The sequence below is a fragment of the Solanum verrucosum genome, unplaced genomic scaffold, assembly GCF_900185275.1.
Source record: "Solanum verrucosum unplaced genomic scaffold, falcon-dt-bn FXZP01000038.1, whole genome shotgun sequence".
Lineage (NCBI taxonomy): Eukaryota > Viridiplantae > Streptophyta > Magnoliopsida > Solanales > Solanaceae > Solanum > Solanum verrucosum.
In genome coordinates this window covers 307133-318180 of record NW_026020564.1, presented here as the reverse complement: position 1 = coordinate 318180, position 11048 = coordinate 307133, and positions in this window count along the sequence as shown.

The window sequence follows — 11048 nt, the reverse complement described above, 5'->3', positions numbered from 1 at the left end:
GGGCTGTCTTAAGTCTATCTCTAATGAGTTGCACTTTCTCAATAGCATCATGAACTGAATCTGGTCCTATCGAGGCTGCTTCACCTACTTCAAACCAACTACCTGGAGATCTACATCTACGCCCATACAATGCTTCATAAGGGTCCATCTAAATGCTGGAATGGTTGCTATTGTTGTAGGCGAACTCTATAAGATGAATAGGATCATCCCAACAACCCTTGAAATGGATCATGCAGGATCTCAACATGTCTTCTAAGGTCTGAATTGTAACGACCCTAAAAATGAATTAGTGAAACTAAAGCCTAATGTGTGTGTATGTTTGAGTTTGGTGTGAGGTTTCATGTTGTTTGATGTTGTCCCGAGCTATGGTTGAGGGGTTTAGGGGTTAAACATCAAGGTATGACTCCCCATGGACCACCCTAGGGGCCTTTGAGGAGGACCTTAAGCTTAACCCCTAAGACCCCATGGAAAACCAAGACTGCCCAGAAATGGAGTGACCTACAAATGGGGTTCACGACTAGTAGATCCATCCACGGCCTGTGGAAGGCCTCCATAGGTCAAGGGGCCCACAACCAAGCTGCAGCCCCAGACCACGAACCAAAAACACTGTCCGTGAATGGACACAGTTCGTGAGTCTAGGGCGTGAGTTGGGTATGTGTTTTTTGTCAAGGTGTTGCCTAGCTAGGGGTGGATTTGTAAATTCACCCCAAGTCCTAATAAGTGTTTGGACGGTTATTTTAGGTTTATTAAGTTATTTTAAGAATATTAAAAGTGTTAAAACTCAATTTTACATTCTATTATTTCAAAACCCCTCCCCTCCTAAAGTCTTCTCTCTAGAAACTCCATTGGAGATCAAGGTCAAGTTCAAGCTAGGGTTGGGGATTTCAAGGTGTTTCTTCTTCAATTTTCGTGGGGAATCTATAGCAAGGTATGTTGGTCTTGATCCTTGTCTAACTTTTCATTCAAGCAGCCAATTCAGAGGTGATTTCAAAGTATGAATAATCTGGGGTTTCACTCAATCTCATGGGTTCTTTCATCAAATGTTTTCAAATGGTTTCTAATGACAAATTATGATTTTATTGGTGTTTAATTGATGATTTATGATGAAAATACTCTATGAACCCATGATTTCTCTCAATTCCTAAATTGTGCTTTATGAAGTGGGTTTGTTGACCATGAATGAATGTTGATGGATTGTGCCTAAATTGATTTAGATTGTTGAGTGGTTTTGAAAGGGTAAGTGATGATCAATTACTTGTTGAATTAGAATTGTGAACTAGATGTTGATCCACTTAAAAGGCGGAGGTGTTTACATACTATGTATATTGTGGTATTGTAATGATAATTATATTCCTTGTACCTCTTTATATGAAGGATTTATGTGTGATCATGATGTAAAGTATGTGTGTGTGATTTCAATGAATGTATAATGATCATGTTTAGAATGTAAGTGTGTTATGATTGAATGTTATTTCTCAACTAACACCTATGAATGATGAGAATATATACGTGAAATGATATTCTTACATACACACACTAATGAATGAATAATGACTAAATATTCTATAATAATGTTTATGATGATGGGTTAATTGAAAGGCTATTCTCAATTGTACTCTAATGAATGATAATGACTTGTTGTGAAAGGAATTTCTTACAGTAAGGGGATTCTTAGGTGAAAGGCTATTCTCATATTTGAATCTATGAGCTTTCCAATGAATGAATGTTGGGTTAGGATGGATGCTCATCCGGGAGTTGAGGCGTAGTATCTAGTAACAATCACTATATCCCATTTTAATGAATGTTGGGTTTGAGATGGATACTAAACCGTGAGTGGAGGTGGGTTATATAGTAACAATATATTATCGCATAATGAAAGAATGTAATCAATGTCAAATACTCTGTGGGGAATAATGGCAAACACTAAGTGGATATGAATTGGGGTGGATGCTCATCCGTGAGTTGAGGCAAGGTATCTAGTTGCAATCTCTTGAGATGGATTCTCGTCCGTGAGTTGAGGCGGGGTATGTAGTAGCAATCTCCCTATCCCATAACTATGTGCCCACATAGGTCTAGCTAGTGCATCCATGTAAGCTATAAAAATGATGGTCCTACCTTAGTAAAGGAGGAATACGTTTATCCGGTGAGGGTAACACCAGGATTCCATGTCAAGCCCACATGGTCTATGTCGGTTAAGGCTTACCCCCACAAAGAATGTTAATGAACTATGACTTCTTCAGAATGCACTACTTAGTGTGGGTAGTGGTATGGGACGCCATCTATGCATTGCACAAGTAGGCTTTGAGAGAGGTTGTGGTGTGTTCCTTTATAATGTTAAGTGTAATGAATGTGCTCTTATGATGATGTTAATGAAGATTGTTGGCTTAATGTCTAATGAATGAAGGTGTTCTTAATGAAGCTAATGAATAATGGGTGACTCAAATGCTTAAATGTTTAATGTGAAGATGCATGCTATACTTGGATTGTATTATGAGTTACTTCCTTGTTATGACTTGTTGAGTATGAATGTGCCTTGTCTCTGGTGACTTCAAAGGAGTACTTAGTGTGAGTATTAGTATGGGTTGCTACTTGCACATTGCACAAGTGTGACTTAGAGTTTTCTTAGATGTTGGTTTTAATGTGATGATGTGACTTAAGTAATGTTTATGTCTCTTTTATGCTTATTTGTGTAAAGGTGGAAAGGATGAATGGTAAGTTCACTTTTGGTGACCTTAATGTGGTGCCTTAGTGTGGATGGTGATATGGGACTCTATCCATACATTACACAAGGTATAGCATGAGGGTTATTTGAGGTGGAGGCTTAAAGTAAAGGTAATGGGTTATATGGTTTATTATGTTTTAATGTGGATAAATAACTTGTATGTTGGTTGTGACTTATATTATGCCTCTTTTATCAATGTTCATGAAGTTTTACTAAAATGGCATATATCATGACTTTCAAACTAAATTTCCTTCTAAGCATGTTTTTGACTGGCTATCATACTTAGTACATCTAATGTGGTAGCCCCGTTCTTCTCCTTTTTTACCAAAGTGTAGGGTTTGGTGTTATTGGTATTCTATGGTTGAGGAGTAGGTTTCCAAGGTGCTTGAAGATGAAGACTTGGTGAGTCCTCATAGTTTCGAGGACAAAACCCAACTTGTTCCTTTATGTCTTTTTTGTTTAGGTTAAAGCTTTTGTATGGGCTAAGTCCCGATGTTGTATTCAAAGTATTATATGGTTTGAGACATTGTATACAAAGTCTAGAATGTTTTCCGCTTTCTTTTTAATGAAAATGTCTTGATTGTAAAGAAAGTTTTAAATTCTCTTCTATTTTCTTATGGTCTTATGTTCAAAAATGCTATGAGGCTTGTATTAGACCCCTTTGGGGTGGAGTATGCCGTATTACCTCTAGGGGCTGGTCTCGAGTCATGACAAACATGTTATCAGAGCATAAGATTTTGGAATGGTCTTAGGATGTCTTAAACCACATCTAGTAGAGTCTTGTTCATAATGTGAAGTGCGCCACATTATGTATAAGAGGCTATTGGGTGTTAAGAATGCTTCACTTCTTCATTTTTCAAGTTGTGCCATAGAGTTGAACTCTATAAGGTCTTTCCCGTATTCCTTATCTTGTGGTCTTTAGAGTATGACCCTTGAAAGGTTTATGTTACTAGGGTTAAGGGAGAGTAAAGGTTGGTTGTGATGCCAACTATGGCTTTGTGACTTGATAGAGGTGAGAGGGGAGATTATGATGTTTACTTTAGTATGAATGGGTTGCTTTATGGTTATGTGTGATGTTGGTAGAAGGTTATGATGAGTTTTGGGGTATGTTGAAAGAGTTAGTGAAATGTGGTGTTTTAGAAATGCCTAGGTGTGATGAGTATGAAGGTTTAGTGATGTCTTGCTCCGACCTTGGAATGGAAAGAAGTGAAGTTTGAAAGAGCTAGTATAAGCTTTCTCCCAAGTGGGGGATAATGTGCTTAGATGGTAAGGTCATTGAGTGTCCTTGATGTTCATGAGTTAGGATTGCTTGGTGTTCTCACCTTATGAGGTGTAGTGAGCTTGAGGAGTTTAAACCTGGTGTGGTAGACTCATATGAGGCCTTGAGTGGTGTTGGTAAGGTTTTTTGTGTGCAAGAGTTGCTTAATGAGGACTTTCCTAGCACCGGTAAGTTGATTGTTCATTATTGCTGTGAATATCTTGTTAAGGTTCCTTTGTTGGGTTTTTGATAAGCCTTAGTTGGGTTTACTCCTAAGTAGGGGATGTATGTTGAGTAGTAAGGTGGTTGAGAGTGCTGATATCCCTTACCTCTTTCTTTATATGCCTATTCAAGTTTGAGACCAAGAGTTTCTTGTAGCTTGTTTCATGTTGTGGAGTCATGTGTGATATTGTGTTTCCATGGTCTCCTTATGATATATATGTTCTTGATGAATTCTTGTTTTAATGAGAAAATGAGTTTTCACAAATTATGTTCCTCATGTTAATGTGCATTTAGTATGAGTTGTCTATATGCTTCATGAGGTTAAATGTTGAACATGCCTAAATGGGTTTTATGAAGAAATGGAATAATGTGCTTAATGATGTTGTGATGAGCATGATGTGAGATGGAGAAGGAAGTTCCTCCAATGAAACGGGAAATGAAGAAGTTTTGTTGCATAATGAGTTTGTAGATGTAGTTCCTACTTTCTTGAATTTGCATGAAGTATGTTGATGTGGAGTTGATGTTTCCTCCTAGTTGTGTGCATTTGGTTATGTTGTTGCATGCTTGATGGGCTGCTAGTCTTCAGTCGTTATTTCCGTTAATGTGTTTAAAGTGTCATTTGAGGATGAATGTTCCTAAGTTGGGGATAATATAATGACCCTAAAAGCGAATAAGTGAAACTAGAGCCTAACGTGTGTGTGTTTGAGTTTGGTGTGAGGTTTTATGTTGTTTGATGTTGTCCCGAGCTATGGTTGAGGGATTTAGGGGTTAAACGGTATGACTCCCCATGGACCACCCTAGGGGCCCTTGAGGAGGACCCCAAGCTTAACCCCCAAGACTCCAAGGAAAACAAAGACTGCCCAAATATAGAGTGACCTACAGATGGGGTTCACGACCTGTAGGTCCATCCACGCCCCGTGGATGGCCTCCGTAGGTCAAGGGGCCCAAACCAAGTTGCATACCCAAACCACGGACCAATAACACGGTCTGTGAATGGACTCACGGTCCGTGAGTCTAGGGCGTGAGTTAGGTCTGTGTTTGCTGTCAAGGTGCGTCCTAGCTATGGATGGATTGGTAAATTCATCCCAGGTCCTAATAAGTGTTTGGATGGTTATTTTAGGTTTATTAAGTTATTTTAAGAATATTAAAAGTGTTAAAACTCAATTTTACATTCTATTATTTCAAAACCCCTCCCCTCCTAAAGTCTTCTCTCTAGAAACTCCATTGGAGATCAAGGTCAAGTTCAAGCTAGGGTTGGGGATTTCAAGGTGTTTCTTCTTCAATTTTCGTGGGGAATCTATTGCAAGGTATGTTGGTCTTGATCCTTGTCTAACTTTTCATTCAAGCAGCCAATTCAGAGGTGATTTCAAAGTATGAATAATCTGGGGTTTCACTCAATCTCATGGGTTCTTTCATCAAACGTTTTCAAATGGTTTCTAATGAAAATTATGATTGTATTGGTGTTTAATTGATAATTTATGATGAAAAAACTCTATGAACCCATGATTTCTCTCAATTCCTAAATTGTGCCTTATGAAGTGGGTTTGTTGACCATGAATGAATATTGATGGATTATCCCTAAATTGATTTAGATTGTTGAATTGTATCAGTATTCATGCCTAATTGTATTAATTAAAGGTTTGTTGGTGAAAACGAATTCATGGGTTTGAAAGTGTAAGTGATGATCAATTACTTGTTGAATTAGAATTGTGAATTAGATGTTGATCCACTTGAAAGATGGAAGTGTTTACTTACTATGTATATTAGAGTATTGAATTGATAGATATCTTCCTTGTACATCTATATATGAATGATCTATATGTGATCTTGATGTAAAGTATGTGTGTGTGATTTCAATGAATGTATAATGATCATGTTTAGAATGTAAGTGTGTTATGATTGAATGTTATTTCTCAATTAACACCTATGAATGATGAGGCTATATGTGAAAGGCTATACTCACATACACACACGCTCATGAATGAATAATGAATGAAGTTTCTATGATAATTTTAATGAATATGTATTAATTGAAAGGCTATTCTCAATTGTACTCTAATGAATGATAATGACTTATTATGAAAGGACTTTCTCACAAAAAGGGGATTTTTAGGTGAAAGTCTATTCTCATCTTTGAATCTAAGAGCTTTCCAATGAATGAATGTTGGGTTGGGATGGATGCTCATCTGGGAGTTGAGGCGGAGTATCTAGTGAAAATCCTTATATCCCATTTTAATGAATGTTGGGTTTGAGATGGATACTCAACCGTGAGTTGAGGCGGGGTATCTAGTAACAATCTCTTATCCCATAATGAAAGAATGTAATGAATGTCAAATACTCCGTGGGGAATATTGCCCAGCACCGAGTGGATATGTATTGGGGTGGATTCTCATCCGTGAGTTGAGGCGGGGTATCTAGTAGCAACCTCTTGAGATGGATGCTCATCCGTCAGTTGAGGCGGAGTATCTAGTAGCAATCTCCCTATCCCATAACTATGTGCCCACATAGGTCTAGCTAGTGGATCCACTTAAGCTATAAAAACGATGGTCCTACCTTAGGCAAGTAGGAATCCCTTTATCCGGTGAGGGTGACATGGGGATTCCATGTCATGCTCACATGGTCTATGGTAGTTAAAGCTTACCCCCACAAAGAATGTTAAAGAACTATGGCTTCTTAAGAATGCACTACTTAGTGTGGGTGGTGGTATGGGACGCCATCTATGCATTGCCCAAGTAGGCTTTGATAGAGGCTGTGGTGTGTTCCTTTATAATGTTAAGTGTAAAGAATGTGCTCTTATGATGATGTTAATGAAGAATGTTGCCTTAATGTCTAATGAAAGAAGGCGTTCTTAATGAAGATAATGAAGAATGGGTGACTCAAACGCTTATATGTTTAATGTGAAGATGCATGCTATACTTGGATTGTATTATGAGTTACTTCCTTGTTATGACTTGCTGAGTATGAATGTGCCTTGTCTATGGTGACTTCAAAGGAGTACTTAGTGTAAGTAGTAGTATGGGATGCTACTTGCACATTGCATAAGTATGACTTAGAGTCGTCTTAGATGTTGGTTTTAATGTGATGATGTGACTTAAGTAATGTTTATGTCTCTTATATGCTTATTTGTGTAAAGGTGGAAAGGATGAATGGTAAGTTCACTTTTGGTGACCTTAATGTGGTGCCTTGGTGTGGATGGTGGTATGGGGCGCTATCCATACATTGCATAAGGTATAGCATGAGTGTTATTTGAGGTGTAGGCTTAAACTAAAGGTAATGGGTTATATGGTTGATCATGTTCTAATGTGGATAAATAACTTGTATGTTGGTTGTGACTTATATTATGCCTCTTTTATCAATGTTCATGAAGTTTTACTAAAATGGCATATATCAGGACTTTCAAACTAAATGTCCTTTTAAGCATGCTTTTGCATGGCTATCATACTTAGTACGTCTAATGTGCTAACCCTATTCTTCTCCCTTTTTACCAAAGTGTAGGGTTTGGTGATATTGTTGTTCTATGCTTGAGGAGTAGATTTCTAAGGTGCTTGAAGCTGAAGACTTGGTGAGTCCTCATAGTTTCGAGGACAAAACCCACCTTGTTCCTTTATGTCTGTTTTATTTATGTTAAAGCTTTTGTATGGGCTAAGTCTCGATGTTGCATTCAAAGTATTAGATGGTTTGAGACATAGTATACAAAGTCTAGAAAGTCTTCCGCTTGCTTTTTAACGAAAATGTCTTCGATTGTAAAGAAAGTTTTAAATTCTCCTCTATTTTCCTATGTTATTATGTTCAAGAATGCTATGAGGCTTGTATTAGACCCCTTCGGGTTTGAGTACGCCGTGTTACGACTAGCGTGTACTCTTGGGTCAAGAAATGAATGGTACGCTCTGCCTGACCTTCCGTCTGTGGATGAAATGTTTTGCTAAGGTTGACTTGAGTACCAAGACCTTTCTGAAATGACTTCCAGAAATGAGAGGTAAATTGAGGACCTCTATTTGAATTATAGACAAAGGAACCCCATGCAACCTGACTATCTCATTGATGTAAATCTTTGCATTGTCCTCCACCGAATTTGTAGTCTTAATAGCCAAAAAGCACGCAGACTTAGTGACTCTATCAACTACCACCCAAATGGAGTCATGTTGTCTGCGAGTACGAGGCAAACCTGTAATGAAGTCCTTGTTGATCACTTCGCACTTCCAAGTAGGAATGTTGAACTCTTGAGTCATACCTAATTGTTTCTGATGTTCTACCATCACTTGCTGGAAATTAGGGCACTTAGCCACAAAATTCGCTATATCTCTTTCCATACCATTCAACCAAAAGACTTCTCACAGATCGCCATAAATATTTGTGGCGCCTGGATGAATAGAATATATGGAAATATGCGCTTCTACAAGAATCTGTTTTCTTAACTCACCCATCTTAGGAACACATAATCGACCCTGATAGCGAAGCACACTATCTCCCCCTTGGAAGAAAACCGCAACTCTCTGCTGATGGACTACACACTTTAGTTGAAACAATATCGGATCACTGTCTTGCTTTTCCTTAACCTCCGCTACCAATGAAGATTTTGCCCCATTCTGAACTATTACACCACCATCTGATATGCTCATACAACGAACTCCTAAGCGAGCAAGCCTGTGAACATCCCTTGCTAATTCCTTTCTTTCTTCCTCAATATGTGCTACACTACCCATAGATAGTCTACTAAGATCATCTTCTACAACATTGGCCTTACTAGGATGGTAATGCATAGTCATATAATAATCCTTGAGGAACCCAAGCCATCTCCTCTAGAGAAGATTCAACTTTTTTTGGGTGAACACATAATGAAGGCTCTTATTGTCTGTGAGCACATCTATGTGAACACAATACAAGTAATGTCTCCAAATCTTAAGTGAAAACACCCATGCTGCACGCTCGAGGTCATGAGTTGGATAGTTTTTCTCATGCACCTTAAGCTGTTTAGAAGCATAAGCTATAACCTTACCTCACTGCATCAACACAACCTAGGCTGACACTGGATGCATCACAATTGATAACATAACAGTCTAAACCCTCTGGTAGAGTCAAAATAGGAATTGTAGTCAACCTAGTTTTCAGTTCTGCAAAACTTTTCTCACAATCGTCTGACCACCAAAACTTAACCTTCTTTTGAGTCAACTTTTTCAATGGAGAGACTATGGATGAAAATCCTTCCACGAACATTCTGTAATAGCCAGCCAAACTCAAGAAGCTTCTGATATCTGTAGGAGAGGTAGGTCTGGTGTAACACCCCGGAAACTAGTAGACCAAACAAGAGCCTCAAGCTAGGGTTCTAAGGTTTGATGTATGTGAAATAGAGTCATAGAGGAGACTTTACGTACTTTGAATGAGGGTTTTAGTACTTGAACGTCAAGATTAGTGTTAAACCCCATAGTTTAGAAGACTATCTATGGAATGGTATAGGGTTGCAAAGGCCTAAGCAAACAAGGTAGAGTGAAAGAGAACTTATTCTCCTAGGTGACTAGTTAGCGATTGGGCAGCTTGATCTCTCAAGTCACTTGGCGATGCACCAAAGGGCACCAAAGGTCGCCTAGTGGGCTGTCCCTTTAACCCTGGTTCTGGAACAAAGGGCAAGCAAAGGACGAGAAGGTAAGTAAATTTTAACTTAAAACGTTTAGGGTCCTTAGTTCTTTACCAAAGTTGACCCTACATTATTCTATTCCTTTCCTAGCAACTATATAAGCTTATTAGACCTAAGTTTACCTCATTTAAGTCATTCAACCTAGGATAAAAAGAAAACCCATTTTCATCCTCTCCATAGAATATTTCTCTCTCCAAGAATAACCTCCATTGAAGAAGGAGATAGAGCTTGAAACTTGGGTCAAGAACAAAGACCATTGTAGAGAGCATGCTTTATGGATTTGGTTAAAGGTATGTTTATATTTTCATATATGGGTTCTTACACCCATAGAGTCCCCTAGAGTTTCCCTAATTTGTGAAGAAAAACCTCAATCAAGCTAGCATTACTTCCAATGTATAGGTTTTAGGTAGGAATGATTCCAAATGGTTGGATACTACTCATGTATGATTAATTTAGTGTTGATTCATGATATTATGAAGACTTTATGCGGTTTCCTTGGTTAACCTTAATTTTCAAAGTATGTGAGTTTATGCTTTTGGATGAGAAATTGATGATTCTTGCTAGATTCTCTAGGGTTGTAATCATGTATAGAACTTATCCAAGAATGGGGATATGAAATCATGAATTGAACTAGGCTTATGCATGTATGATAGAACATGAATTTAAATGATAAGAGTTGACACTCTATGATGAGTTATGCTTAGAATTGTTTATGATTAAGGATTGTGGTTAAATATGACCTGTGATCTAGACTAGTATGATGGTTGTAGAGTAAGGCTTGAAGGTAGGGCTTGAAGTCATAATGTTTATCATTAGGGCTTAAAGAGTAAGTCCAATATGATGAGATAACTTGCATGTATGTAGAATGTGAAAGGTCTTCTCACAAAGAATGATTCAAGATTGAAAGCCTAATTACCTAAAATGAATCACGCTTGTTAGAATTGAATAGCTTGAGGTTGAGTTTTATGATTTCTTCATGGATAGTCGAATTATGTAGCTTGGGATAGTAGATATCATGGTAACTTGGGATGGTAGATCTCATGGTAGCTTAGGATTGAACAACTAAGCTCTCCTAAGGTTAGCTTGAACTAGCATTGGTAAGGTGCTTTTCATGGTAGCTTGCATTAGTATAGGCATGGTAGACTAGTATTAAAAATCTATACTTTCCCATGGGTAGCTTGAACTAGCATTGTTAGAATGCCTTCATGGTAGCC